Source organism: Canis aureus, chromosome 1, assembly GCF_053574225.1.
Source record: "Canis aureus isolate CA01 chromosome 1, VMU_Caureus_v.1.0, whole genome shotgun sequence".
In the NCBI taxonomy this organism is placed as follows: domain Eukaryota; kingdom Metazoa; phylum Chordata; class Mammalia; order Carnivora; family Canidae; genus Canis; species Canis aureus.
In genome coordinates, this window is record NC_135611.1 from 97,925,727 (window position 1) to 97,940,906 (window position 15,180).

General features: G+C 50.1%; 1 long non-coding RNA gene across 1 annotated transcript in view; it reads right to left on the reverse strand.

The window, feature by feature from the left end:
- Positions 1–3,979: 3,979 nt before the first annotated feature.
- The window catches only part of LOC144290593 (uncharacterized), a 67,836-nt gene continuing 56,635 nt past the window's right edge, over positions 3,980–15,180 (reverse strand). The window contains exon 3 of the long non-coding RNA XR_013358183.1: positions 3,980–7,494. This is a non-coding gene — a long non-coding RNA (uncharacterized LOC144290593). The remainder of the gene's footprint in view (positions 7,495–15,180) is intronic.

The window sequence follows — 15,180 nt, forward strand, 5'->3', positions numbered from 1 at the left end:
TTTTGTGGAGTCTGTAGGGTTTTCACCATAAAAGATTATATGATCTATAAATAGGGATTAATATTACTTCTTATCCTCTGATTTGGATGCTTTTATTTTTTTTCTTCCGATTTCTCTGGCTAGGGCTCTTCACACTATACTTGACATTAGAATCTAAATCTCGTTTGCAATCAAAGTCAATTCTGCAGACTAAATCTGTGATTGTGGAGGTGTTTCTGAGAATGGACGCTATCTTACACACACAATTAATCAGTTACTGAGATGCTAAATTTGTTTACTAATGTGCATAGCTATGAATGAGTATTGATAGAAACAAATGAGCTCACAAATGTAAGTGCTGAAAATACCAGCTGCTTAGAGGCACCAAGTTGAAAATATTGATTTGAGTTTCAAAGTGATTACAGGGCTTTTTAACTAACTGCATATGCCAACGTGATTTTTGAACTCATGTTGTCTAATGCATAAACCCATGGTGAAATATTTTACATTTTGTGCGTTTGATTCCACATACTCTTGAGAATTTGTCCTATTTTGAGTTTTAACATTTTCTACTTCTGGAAAATTGGGGAGCGCATTACCTCCCTCCCCTCTCCAATATTAGACTTATGGTCATGTTTGTAGTTGTGTTCTGGCTGGGGTCCTTAAATTCAAGGTGTCATTTGGAAACCAGTATTTTGGTTTTGCTTATTACACTAATGAGGAAATTTGGGAAAGTCTTTAGGGGAATTCCTGGCATTCTGTAATCCCCTGCCCCAAATCTGTCAGAATCGATGTTGCCAAATAGTGGGTGTTGGTCTGTCGGACTCTGTTAGTTACTATTCTTTTTTTGGCCAGTCCCCACAATTCAAGCTGAAAATATCAGATATTCGCTTTCCCAGCTTTCTTTACAGCTAAAGATAGCCATGTGAATGGGATCCAAGGAGAGATCTATCGGAAGATTTCTAGAAAATTTTGTCCTCCCTGATAAAAAAAGAAAGGAATATGAGAAGAGCTCCTTTTCCTTTTTTCAGCCTTTGACATATTTGTATTATGTTGTAGTGGTCAGAACTGTAGTGGTCATCTTGTGGAAACCAAGTGACAAGATTGAAGAAAAAGCTAATATGTTGACGGAGAACATAAAAGAATGTATGTAAAACACCAAGATAAGACAGTAGGAGAAAAAGAGGAACAAAAGAGGTACAAAACAAACATAAAACATTAACAAATTGGTGGTAGTCTTTATCTATCAGTAATTACTTTAGATATATATGGGTTAAATTCCCCCAAATAAAAGACACAGAGTGGCTGAGTAGATTTTTTTAAAAAGATCCAATTATATATTATCTATAAAAGACTCACCTTAGCTTTAAAGACACAGAAGGTTGAAATTAAATACGTGAAAGGAGATATTTTACGCAAATGGAAACCAAAAGAAAGCAGAATGGTTATGCTTCTATATGCTTATATCATACAAAATAGTCTTTAAGTTAAAAACTGTCAAAGAGGGGCACCTGAGTGGCTTAGTGGTTGAGTGTCTGCCTCCAGCTCAGGTCATGACCCCGGGGTCCTGGGATTGAGTCCCACATCAGGCTCCCCTCAGGGAGCCTACTTCTCCCTCTGCCTGTGTCTCTGCTTCTCTCTGTGTCTCTTGAATAAATAAATAAAATCTTAAAAAAAAAACTATCATGAGACAAAGTCTATATAATGACAAAAGGGTCATTTCATCAAGAAAATATAACAATTATAAATATATATATGCACCCAACACCAGAGCACCTAAATATAGTAACAGAATTGAAGAGACAGATAGCAGTACGATAATGGCAAGGAATTTCTACACCCCACTTTACAGTAATGGATGTTATAATAGCTCCTGATTTTGAGTATTTTCTTAGTCTAGCTAAGTGTGTGTTGATTTTATTTATCCTGTCCAAAATCATTGTGGTTTTGTTGATATTTGATATTCAACAAGGGTGCTAAGAACACAAAATAGGAAAAGAATACCTCCTCAACAAGTGGTGTTACTGGGCATCCACATACCGAAGAATGACATTATCTCACACCACACACAAAAATAAACTCAAAATAGATTAAAGACTTAAACATAAGACCTGGAACCATAAAACTAGAGAAAATAAAACATAGAGAAAACATTTCTTGTGCAATAATTTTTTGGATCTGACATGCAAAGCGCTGGGAACAAAGTTAAAAAAAAAGAAAGAAAAAAAAAAAAAGAAGAGATAAATGGGATTACATCAAACCAAAAACTTTTGCACAGCAAAGGAAACAAACAAGAGAGTGAAAATATTTGCAAACCATCTAACTGATAAGGGGTTAATATCCATGCTATTTCATGCTATTTAAGGAACTCCTTCAACCGAAGAACAAAAAAGCCAAATAACCTAATTTTAGAAAGAGCAATAGACTATTAGTTGCTTCAAGGCGACATACAAATGGCTGACAAGTATATAAAATGACTTTCAAAATCACTAACACTCAAGGAAATGCAAATCAAAACCACAGTGAGATGTCACCTCACACCTGGCAGAAATGTTATTATTAGAAAGATGAAAAATAACAAGTGTTGGTGAGAATGTAGAACAAAGAGGGAGTTTTTGCACACTATTAGTGAGAATGTAATTTGACACAGTCACTGGAAGGCAGTATGGAGAGATCCTCTCTGGCCAATGGTTGTGCCAGTTGTGCCAGTTGGCTGCTCCTTTGTATGTCACTGTCCATCCAGGGTCTGACACATAGGAAGCACCTGACATCTGTTTGTTGGGTGATGCTAGATGACCCTGATGCTAAATCTCTCCCGGATTCTCCCAGGAGCATGGTATTTAGCTGGGCTCCTGGCCTGAGGTCTGCTGGGAAGAAGACAATCCAAGCACACATTGCTCTAACCTCCTTCCATGGGCATCTGCGACCCCGGGCAGAAGCCGATCTCTCTCATTTCTCATTTCTCAAGGTTGGGGATGAAACAAGGCAATATATTGATTAAACACCAACTCTGTGTTGGGTGTCCTATGTAGATAGAATCCCCCTCTGGCCAGAAGGCAGACCATAAAATGACTATGAGACAGTGTGATAAGAGTCACACTGGAGCTGAGGAGGTTGGGGGTTCAGCAGGTGACTACAGTGAGGGGATCCTAGGCCATGACAAGTGGGCCATGTCAAACATGTTCATGGGGACATGAAGCAGATGTTACTCCCTGGGAGGGCATGTGGCTTAAAAGGCTGGCATCACACAGCAGAAGATATAGCTGAGCAGGAGACATTGGCATGGCCCTCAGCCCAGCACGAGGAGCCTGTGGTCAGGCCTGGCTGTCGGAATGCCCACGCTGGACCTGTCCTGTGGGGCCCTTTCAGCAGAGGCACTCATAGGGTAAGAGGACGCACCCACCTCGGGCCTGCACTCCTCATTCTAGATCATGCTTGGGGTACCCTAAATCACAGAAATCCCTGTGAAAACATCCCAAGCCCACCTCCACTTGGCCTCTTCCCAAGAGCTGACCATGCCTACAATGAGCCCTTCTGGCCCTGAGGGGCAGCCCAGAGATTAGAGGCACCAGTGTACCTGCCCACATGTTTGTGCATGAGCACCTGGGTCATGGTCTCCTTGGGGTTGGGACCAGAGCTGTAACATATCTGGACATGTGATGCATGGACCATTCTTCCCCCCTGCCATGGTCTCTGCAGTCATGAGCCACACAAGAATGCGCAGATGTTATCTAAACCAGTGAGCACCTGGAGTCTGGGTGAGCAGTGAGAGCGTAGGTGCGTGTCCCAGCCCTGAGATGTTATTAGGTGGGTGATGGCCTGCAGGCACGGGGCAGGGAGCCGTGTTAGAGGGACCCTGCGCAGCCACAGACAGGATATGCTCTGAGCAGAACCTGGACTATTGTTCTGGCCCACCCATTAGTTATGTGGGCTTGGACTGTCATTTCCCAGAACAGTCACTCACAATCATCTGCAAATGTGAGCTCATCCCTGTGCCATTATTTATTTATTTTAAGGATGTATTTATTTAGTTGAGATAGAGAGAGAGTGAGCAGCGGGGAAGGACAGAGGGAGAGAGAGGGAAAAATCTCAAGCAGATTCCCCACTGAGCATACAGCCCAACACCAGGCTGGATCTCACGACCCTCATGACTTGAGCCAAGATCAACGGTCAGACACTCAACTGACTGAGGCACCCAGGTGCCTTTAGTAAGGAACATGTTGTGGAAATCCCAGAAGCAGCCTTGGGCACACGCCCCAGTGGGGGCCTCCTCCCCTCTGCTGGAAGGAGCAGCCCATTCAGGAAGGGAGACGACCCCTTGAGCTTCACTGTGGTGAGCTGGGGTAGAAGCGTGCAGCGCCCCCCACTTGGGACCTTTCTGGACAGCACAGGGCAGCCTCTGAGCCCACGAGCGTGGCACACTTGCAGGTGTCTCCCCACAGGCCGCGTGCACAGGTTCCAACGGCAGGGCTTGTGTGCAGCCTGGTGGGACTACAGTCTTTGATTCTGGAACCCCTGCCCAGAGGATGCATTCTAATGGCTTCTGCAGAAGGTCAGTCGCCTTCTGAGAATCTGATGTCTGCCAATGAAAGGTTCAAGACTTCCTCAAAATGTGGTGGGAATAGCTGTCTTTGGATTTCCCCTAGGAGTTTAGGGGGCATTTTTTTCCCTTATTAATTTTTTTTAAAAGAAAAATAAATTGCAGCCTATGTTGTTCTTGGAAAGGAGAAAGGACCCCCAGATGTTCCTTGTTCTCTGTTTCGATGCAGCAAGCACGATCCCCTTCAGGCTGTCCTGGGGCACTGCTCGGTGTTGGGGAGAGAGACCCCCCCAGTGGGCCTGCAAGGGGACACAACCTTGGGTCTACAGTGGGGCTGGAGGTGCCCTGTAATCTTGCCCCCTCAGCAGGGACAGGGGGTGAGGCCACAACCCTTCCAAGTAAACAAGACCCAAATGTTTATTCAGTGCTTGCTGTGCAGAAACCAACAGAAACTTCTTTTTTTTTTGTGATGCACTGTCACGCCGGTGGGCAGCTTGGACACTGAAGCCCCAGTTTCATCTGTATGACGGAAAGAGCAAGAGAACCAGGCACTTTGGTTTTGGGGAGAAAATGAATCACAGGAAAGTGAGCTTCCATTGCCGACCACACTGCAGGCACCAGATGGACCTTCCGACTTCCCCACGTGGACGTTAGCTGGGTATCGCTGTGCTGGCAGGGCTGGTGCTGCTGTCCTCTCTGCAGCCACCACCTTCCCCGGGGGCACAGATGCCTTATCAGGTGACGAGTGTGAGCCAGGATCCGTCCTGGGCTCTGGGGTCGTTGACCGAGGGCAGCGAAGGTGGAGGGTGAGTGACGGGATTTTGTGTGTGGACAAATCCCTCCTCCTCCGGCTGCCGAGTGTCCATGCTTTGCCAGGTCGTGTGCGAGGGGCCTGCATACAGTATCCCTCAAATACATGCTTATCACACCTGTTCGGGCATCAGGTCTGGTTCTGGGTGCATGGCCCCCTGCAGCGGCCACACAGGCACCTGCATCCACCCCACGATCCAGCAGGGACACACACTTGCTCCCCAGGACAAGGTCGAGCGGCAGGGCAGCCACCTCACTTCATATATGGAGGCCCGGACAGACGGCACCCTTGGCGTCCAGAGGAGTCAGGGCACTGGCTCCAGCCCCGAGGCTGGGTGGGAGCTCCGCCGTGCTCATCACAGGGTCTGCAAGCCTGTGAGGACTCTCCGTGAGCCACAGTCACACTGACAAAAGCTCTCCTGGACTTTGCGAGGAGGAGCTCAGTGTGCCACGAGCTCTAAAATGAGAGTTTAGACCATTTTCAGGTCACATCATGGCAAGTGGTGGGAGTGGTTTCAGTCTAGGTCTGACTCCCCATCCCGGGACCCTGGCACCCGCCCCACAGCCCCCAGGGTGGGAAGAAGGAATGAAGGAGCAGAGGGAGAGATGACGCCGGACCTCCTGACCCACAGGCAGCAACAGGGTAGTCCCTGCAGGCACGGTGACAGTCAGCCAGCCAGCAGCAGGGGCGTCTGCACGGCCTGATGGGTCAGAGGCCAGGCCCAGTAGGTTGGAGGGAACGGGGATGCAGATGAAGTTTGGCCAAGGCCTGGAGGCGGGAGTGCAGACGGGGAGCAGCCAGGCCGTGTGAGAGGAGCCAACCGTCTGCTGACTGGGGGATTGGGGTACTGAGCAGACAGATGGCCGGGGACCCCGGAGCCTCTCCCTGTGGTCATGTGCAGGAGGGGAGAGTGATCTAGGCTGCTGGCAGCAGCTCCCACAGTGAGCTCATCAGAATGTTCTGGGTTCACAGAGACCAGTGCAGGCGCGGAGGAAGCACTTCTGCTCTGAGGGGACCGTCGGCGTCCCTGCGGCTCTGGCCTGTCCAGCGCTGCACAGTGTGTGGGGTTCTCATCATCACAGGATGACTCCATGTCCTGCCACCTCATTACCTGGCCCTTCTAGCAGAACCAGAGGCACGGAAGCTGACAATCCTGGGTCCTGGTGGCTCGAGCGCGCCCATCATGCAGACGCGTGTGTCCTGATGCAGGATGTGGGCTCTGTCCTCACGGTCTCGTGCATCCTCCGCGCTGCCTCCCAAGGGGTGGGGACCAGGTGCTCTTGGGCCCTCTTATTGGTGCAGAGCTTCGGGGTCCACCTGGAACCCCAGCAGCATGCCCCAGCCCCCCAGCTGTGACTCAGCAACTCTTGGGTTGTAAACAGGTTTTTTTTTCTTTTCAATAATAACGATATAACACATGAGTTAACACATTTAGAAAAATTCTAAAGAATAAGTAACGATGACCCCTAGTAGTTACTGACTTTTGGGCCAGGGTGTGCTCTGCGCTGGGAAAGCACAATCTCATTTAAACAAGCGTCAGCTCCTGGAGGGACTCTCTCTGCCCCTCTACTTGCGACAAAGAGAAGTTGCACCGATTGCTGGAGGCCACACACTGTCCGAGGAAGCCTTGATTTGAGCCGATGCCCGTGAGTCCACGATGCCTTAATTTTGGGCCGTGGGTTTCAGTGAAACCAGCAATGCCCGAAGGGGTGTCCTTCCTCTGAAGGAGCCCAGAATTCACAGAAATGGGTGCTGTGAGCTCCTGAGCAGAGGATGCAGGCCACACAGGGTCCTTTTTAGGAGGGGGACGCGGCTGGGGTAGACTTGTCCTGATGGCCCCGTGGGTCCTGCATGCCAGGGTGGCCGAGGGCAGGCGATGAGCACTTCTGGGCTTAGATAGATAGAAGATGCCAGGAGCTGCATTTCATCAGTACTTAAAAAAAAAAAAACTCAGACATGAGGTCTGGGAGGAAACGGTTTTGCTGAGTATTTTGAAATACCCAGGGAATCAAATACTTCATTTTGATTTTGAAAAAATTAAGCAGGTACATCAGGTTTTCTGACGGCAGAGGTCCATTCGCCAGGTTTCCTGTGACTCTGTCCTTGGGGGAAGGTGTTGGGTCATAGTCCAGGGTCCTAAGCCATGGGCAGAGCCTGAGGTCATCTGGGCAAGAAGAAGGGGGAGAAATGTTCAGGGCTTGCTGCAAGCCTTTCTTTCCTCCATCCCTTTCCTGATTTTCCCCAGGAACCCCCACCTGGCCCTTCCCTTCCTGCTCAGCAGATGCCCTAGGTCCCTGCCCTATTCAGGGCCCACAGGCAGGGGAGGCGGGGTGGGGGGCGCCTCATCATAAAATGATGTAAAGCAAGAATGATGCTTCCTACCATGCAAGGCAGCTTTGTGCACTTCACAACCTGTACAATTGGACATGACCGCCCAGCTTGCCTCCGTCTCAGCCAGAACATCAGGGTGACGCTGGTCAAGTCTGGCCTGGCTCTGGAGAAGGCGCCCTGACTCCTCATGCACTGCATCTCCCCTCCTCTCCTGCCTCCCTTCCTGCTCCTCTAAAACCATCCACATTGTTGCCTCCCTTGGCCCCCCTACCCACAGTAACGATGGCCCCTGTCTCCTCCCTGCTACCACACACACCCTGGAAGCCGTACTCATCCCCCCCTCAACACCCCTCCGCTCCCCCTGCATCTCATCAGGACAGGCTCCCAAGCCCTGCTCCCACCTTGCCTCCCTGCTCTTCGTCCTTCACCCTACCCCCACCCCACTGAGCATCGCTGCTCTGGGGTTCCAGTTACTTGGGGTGCACCCAGGGGACACTTCCGGGGAGGGCACACATCCTCACAGCCCCCAAGGCCAGCGCTGCTGTCCACCAGAGCCTGAGTCAGGACCACGCAGACTCCTCACTCTGGTCCAGGATCACCAACCCATGACATGGGGCCCCTGCACCGACCCCTTCAGGTCCTCAGATAATTTCCTGCCTGGGAAGGAAATGTAAGGCACCTGCGTGCTGAAATGGGGAATTGGGGAGCGTCCAGGCCTGCCTGGTGACCACACACCTGTGGTGCCCCAGTCCATCATCCTCCACAGAGGCTGTCTCCTGGGGGCCCCCAGGCTCCCTCCTCCTTCTCCTCGCTCTGAGCACCTCAGGTCCTCTTTCTTTCTTTCTTTCTTTCTTTCTTTCTTTCTTTCTTTCTTTCTTTCTTTCTTTCTTTCTTTCTTTCTTTCTTTTTTCTTTCTTTCTTTCTTTCTTTCTTTCTTTCTTTCTTTCTTTTTAATTTATTTTTTATTGGTGTTCAATTTGCCAACATATAGCATAAAACCCAGTGCTCATCCCATCAAGTTCCCCCCTCAGTGCCCATCACCCAGTTACCCCCACCCCCCACCCACCTCCCTTTCTACCACCCCTTGTTCGTTTCCCAGAGTTAGGAGTCTCTCATGTTCTGTCTCCCTTTCTGATATTTCCCACTCATTTTTTCTCCTTTCCCCTTTATTCCCTTTCACTATTTTTTATATTCCCCAAATGAATGAGACTATATAATGTTTGTCTTTCTCCGTTGACTTACTTCACTCAGCATAATACCCTCCAGTTCCATCCACGTTGAAGCAAATTGTGGGTATTCGTCATTTCTAATGGCTGAGGAATATTCCATGGTATATATAGACCACAGCTTCTTTATCCATTCATCTGTTGTGACGGAGAGCTGCTGGGCCTCAGGGTCTTGGCCCCAGAGCCGCTCTGCCCCAGCGTGCCGTCTCTGCACTCTAATCACAGCTAAGGCTGGCCTTGTCCCCTGTCCCCAGGGCCCATGGAGCCTGCAACCATGAGGGGCTTGGCATCTGTGCGACAAGTGAACGCAGCCGTGTGACTTCACAGTTACACCCCAGACTTGTTTTCCTCTCCAGCCCCGGGGTAGGGTGCTCCCTGCAGAAGCCCCACGCACAGAGAAAGGAGAGGTTTCAGCTCCGGGGGCTCCTCCCTACAGGCAGGTTCCAAGGCGGGGTCCCCAGGACCTCCAGGCGCCTTCTCCCACACACAGGGGCCGTGCCCCGGCCAACTTCGCAGTGGGGGAGGCCAGGTCTTTCCTTCTTCGGGTGCAGCTCCCCATCCCTCTCGTGCAGACATATATGTTCCTAGAAAGCCAACGGCAGAGCCTGCCGGGGACACGCCAGTGCTCCTTGTGCGGATCACCTAGCGGGATGTGGAGACAGAATGGGGGCTCAGTGGGGTCAGGGTCGGAGCTCCGGGCTGGCATTGAACTTGCTCCTTAGGAGGCCAGCAGCATGAGCTGGGGGGGCCTGATTCAGCTCACAGCCCCTGCCCACCTGCCTTCCCCTCGCTCCTGACAGCTGGTCCTTCTGTCATCACATAATTCTACTTATATACACGGTGCAAGGTTTTCCTCCCCAAATCCCTATTTCCAAAGAGCACAGCAAGGAAGAGCCTCTGAGAGCTGGTCCTCACCCCCGGGGCTGCCGTGCTGAGCCCCCCCACGCACTGCACTGCTCTGATCCCCACTCCTGGCCTCTAGAAAGCTGCGGGGGCCCCATTCCCTGGGACTGGCCTCTCAGCCCTCACACTCCCCTGCACCTGCTTGGACCTGTGGGTTTGCCCCCCGCCCGCCGTGCCCTTGCTGCCCCTGGAGGCCACCCCGCCATCTCCACACTCAGGAGGAGGAAAGGCAGGGTGGCCGGCGCCTGGGGTTGCCCATTGCGCCCGGGGCTGCGAGCCTGCTGAGAGCCTGGGGGGCCGCCTGGCAGAGGCAGCTGCGGAGTCCCCGTGTGCACACAGCGCAGGACCCCATCGCGGGGACGGCCGTCCAGGGCCCGCCACGGGGACCCTCCGCGGATGCTCAGGACTCCTTCCGGGTCCCGGGGTGGGAAGTCGAGCTCGTGGGGCCAGGAGCCAAGTTACCTGAGACGGACTCAAGGTGAAGCGCAAGGCAGGCAAGGTGGGGGTGGGGGTGGGGCCCTGTCCTCCCAACCCCCAGCCTCCCTCTCCCCCACCATGGCCTCAGGCCCTCAGGGGGCAGGCGAGTGCCTCCCTGGCAGGCAGCGTGGTGTTGGCATCTCCTGGGGGCTGAAGCAGGAGTGAGGTTCTCTTAGGAGAAAAATGAACACAAAGAGCAGAGATGCGCAGCCAGAGCTTGGGGTCGCATCCTTGGGGGCGCCACGCCCACCTCAATGCTCTGCTGCCGCCATCCCCAAACTCTTATTAATCTGGAACACAGAGCCCAGTCCCTCAGAGTATGTCGGGTCCTACTGAGCGCTGCAGGGAAAGTGTGTCTTAGATTCAGCCGGCTGACGGGGAGCTCTCTCCAGCCCGGGCCCACGGGTGCGGCAGAGCATCTCTGGCCGCGCCTTTTCTCTCTGCATCTGGATGCTCCCACTTGTTTTTTTTTTAAGATTTTATTTATTTATTTGAAAGAGAGACAGAAAGAGAGAGAGCACCAGCAGCGGAAGGGGCAGAGGGAGAGGGAGAAGCAGACTCCCCACCGAGCAGGGAGCCCAAGCAGGACTCGATCCCAGGACCCTGAGGTCATGACCTGAGCCGAAGGTAGATGCTTCACCAACGGAGCCCCCTAGGTGCCCCTGAATGCTCTTACTTCTTAATGTTCTCTAATTCATTCTTGACCTGCCTGGCTCCCCTTCTAACCTGGGGTGAGGGCCCTGCGCACAGCTCTTGACCCTAAGTGTTCCAGACACAGCCTCACCTGAGAGGGGCTTTCTCAGCTGTCATAGGGCAAGGAGGAAGAGCACCTCAGTTGACAAGATCTTTCCAGGAAGCCCTTCACCAAGTAGTCTCTTTGTTTTAACTGAGGGCTGAGGCTTTGGAGGTAAATATGGATTTCAAGGAGACAGAGTGTTATCTTAATGTGGAAATGTCACGCGGAGAAGCCCAGGTGATGGCTGGTGCAGGGGGACCCTGGGCCAGCTCTGGTTCACTCACTCGAGGGACAATGGGCCCTGGGAATAAGCAGGGAGGGGCCAGCAGGAATCTGAGGGGGGCTCTTTAGTGAGAAAGATGGGCTGTGGTGACAGGTAGAAGGGGGTAAGGGTAGCAGGAAGTAGGTGGCAACAGTCTGAGATTTCCAAGGGCCCAACTAGGAACGGTTGGAAGATAAGTGCCTGCCTTGGAATTCCTCCTGGGCGCCAGGGAAGGAGCATGATGACGAGCCGCAGGAAGCAGGCAAATTGAACCCAAAAAGCCATGCAAGTCGAAGAAACTGTTGTTCCAGAGCCTGGACACATGGACGGCAGCAAGCAGGGGGCTGGCGGTGCTCAGCAGGGCTTTGCCCAGTCCCTCCATTTGGCCTCCTTGGACACAGCTGGCTGTCCTGAACAGAAGGAGGGGAAAGTGCATTTCCCAAGGCCAAACCTTGGCCGAAGCCTCTAATTTTACTTCCACAAGTGTGTGCTGATGGGTTCTGAAAGGGAGGAGGCGGGTCATCGATCACACACAGCCCTCTGCTGAGCTGTAATCAGCTGCAGCTGCCGCCGGCCTGGGCCTGGCAGGCAAATGGCATCAGGATGCAGCCTTCCCGGGACCCCACATTCTCCGCCAGCCTGGGGGCAGGGGGCAGTCTATTATTAGGAGTGGCCCAAGACCTAAGTTTGCAGAACTCGTTGCTCTGGATTAAAACCACATTTGCAGGAAGTATCAACGGGGGTGGGGTGGGGGGGAAAAGCGTACATTCAGGCCTCCTTGGGGCTGGCAGGAAGAGGGCTCTGGGCCGCCATTTACAAATTCTTTCATAACATCCTCAGTTTTCTCGATTTTTCATCTAAATCCAAAAGCTGCCCCTCCTTTATAAGAATATGGTCACTAGGTCACCAGAAAATGCCCCACAGCAGAGACTGTCTATTAGAACAACTTCCTTTTGCATTCGTCTGTGGGTGGACACTGGGGTCGCTTCCATTCCTCGGCAACCGTAGATAAAGTTGCAGTGAGTACAGGGGCGCGTGTGTCTTTCCGAATGCATGGTTTCGTTTTCTTTAGGTAAATACCCAGTAGTAGAATTATTGAATCACATGGCATTTCTATTTTCAATTTTTTGAGGAACCTCAAAAGACGGCACATAGCTACACCTGTGGGGAGCTGTTGTACACCTGACACTGGTGTTATGTGTCAACTACAATTAAATTAAAAATATATAAAGATAGATGGATGAGTGGATGGATGGATAGATAGATAAATGGATGGATGGATGGATGCAGATGGATGGCTAGTTGGATGGATGGATGGATGGATGGATGGATGGATGGATGGATGGATAGATAAGTAGATAGAAGAACAGTTAAAGCACCCAAGAAACATGGGAGCTCTGACCATGATCAGTGTCCTGAAGATGCACTTGGCTCAGTGTGGGGCTTGAATGGGTCATGTTTCAAGAGGTTCACAAACTCCCACTGTTTTGCTTGGTGAAGAAAATTATAAATCTTATCGTGTCATCTGTCTAGTGCTTTCAATGGAAACATGCCTCTCGGGACATGGAGAGAGGAAAAGGACTGTGACAGGGATTAGAAGGAGCTATAGTCCAGAAATAAAGGCACATGCAGGGCTGATTTCTTTGTCCTTTAAAACCACTTTATTGAGGTGTGACCAACATGTTAAAAGTCGTAGTAGGTAATGGACACAACTCCGTGAGTTAGGTGCTAAGTTCATACCTGTGAACCCAGATGGTCCTTGGGGCCATAACAAATCCACCACCTCCCCATGCTCCTCCTGCCCCTTTGTGACTATGATGCATGTGTAACGTCCAACATAAGATCTACCCTCTTAGGAAATGTTGGGAATATAGTGCAGCACTGCTAGCCACAGCACTGGGGCAGGTCTCCAGGCTGTATTTGTGTCACATAACTGAAACTCCGTCCCGTGGGACCATCACCCTGCATTTCCACTCACTCCAGACCTTGGTGACCACCCTTCCATCTCTCCTTCTGTGAGTTTGACTAAATTCCACATATAGTGAGATTACACAGCATTTGTCTACATGTCTGCCTTATTTCACTACGTATAATGAACTCCAGGTCCATCCATTTGTCCCAATTGAAAGAATTGCCTTCATTTTATGGCCAAATAATATCTCAACGTGCACACTTTGTGTGTGTGTGTGTGTGTGTGTGTGTGTGTGATATTTTCTGTACTTATTCATCCATGGATAGACATTCCGGTTGTTTTCATATCTTGGCATTGTGAGTAATGCTGCAATGAACATGGGAGTTCAGATATCTCTTCAAGATCCTAATTTAAATTCCTTTGGATGAATACTCAGACATGGGGTTGCTGGATCATGGGGTAATTCTATTTACCACTTTTTGGGGAGCCTCCATACTGGTTTCCACAGCAGCTGCACCAGTTTTCATTCCTGCCAACAGTGCACGAGGGCTCCCTCTTCTCCGTGTCCCTGCCATAGCCATCCTTACAGGTGTGACATAGCACCTCACAGTGATTGTGATTCGCATGTCCCTGACGATGAGTGTTGTTGAGCACCTTTAATCTACTCATCGCCCATCTGTATGTCTTTGCAGAAATGTCTATTCAGATTTTTTGCCCATTTTTAATAGGATTATGTGGGCGGGTGCCATCGCGTTGTAGAAATCCCTATATATTTTTAATATGAAACCCTTAGCAAGATATTCTCTCATTCCAGAGGTTGCTTTTTCATTTTTTGATGGTGTCCTCTGCTTGCAGAAGCATTTGCTTTGATTACAGTCTCACTTGGCTTCTCTCTGTGTCACCTGTGCTTATGGTGTCAGATCTAAAAAAACCATTGCCGAGACCAACATCAAGGGGATTTTTCCATGTTTTCTTCCAGGAGATTTTTGGTTTCAGGTCTTACATTTAAATCTTTAGTCCATTTTGAGTTGATTTTTGTGTATGATGTAAGGTAAGGGTCCAACTTTATTCTTTTACATGTGGCTGTCTGGTTTTCCCACACCACTAATCGAAGAGACTGTCCTTCACCTTGGGCATTTTCCTGCACTCTTACCCTAGACTAGTTGACATGTGAGTTTGTTTCTGGGATTTCTGTTCTATTTTATTGATCTATGTGTCGGTTTTTATGCTAACACTGTTTTGATTACGTAACTTTATACTATAGTTGGAAAGCAAGTTTTTATGTATTTATTTAGAGAAAGAGAATGAGAGAGGGCACAAGCAGAGGGAGGGGCAGAGGAAGAGGGAGAAGCGGGTTCTCCACTGAGCAGGGAGTGAGCCGCACATGAGGTTCAATCCCAGGACCCTGAGATCATGACCCGAGCTGAAGGCAGACACTTACCCGACTGAGCCACCCAGCAAATCAAGAAATACAATGCCTCCAGCCTCATTAGTCTTTCCCAAGATTGCTTTGGCTATTTGGGTTTTTTTTATGATCCCATAAAAATTTTAGGACTGTTTGTTCTATGTCTGTGAAAGATGCCACTGGGATTTTCATATGGATTGCATCACTTGGGGCAATTTGAACATTTAACAATATTGATCCTTCTAACTCATGATCATGGGATATCTTTCCATTTATTTGTGTTTTCCTTAATTTCTTGTATTAATGTCTTAGTGATTTCGGTGTACAGATCTTTGGTCTCTGTCCTGCCAAGGCCTGGGTGTGCAGATGGCCGACAGATGTGTCTACCATACTGGGGGCTGGGCAAACCTTCGGGAAGACTGAGCAGGGATGGACCCCAACTACACACAGGGGAGAGCCAGGGCCAGCTCGTCTGGCACCGAGGAGTGCTTCACTGGCAATGTCAGAGGGACTCGTTCTGACTGGTGGGGCCGCATACAGCCCTGCAGGCCAGCTATGTCTCCGTGTTGTGTCCCACCACACACTTCCACATCCTCCA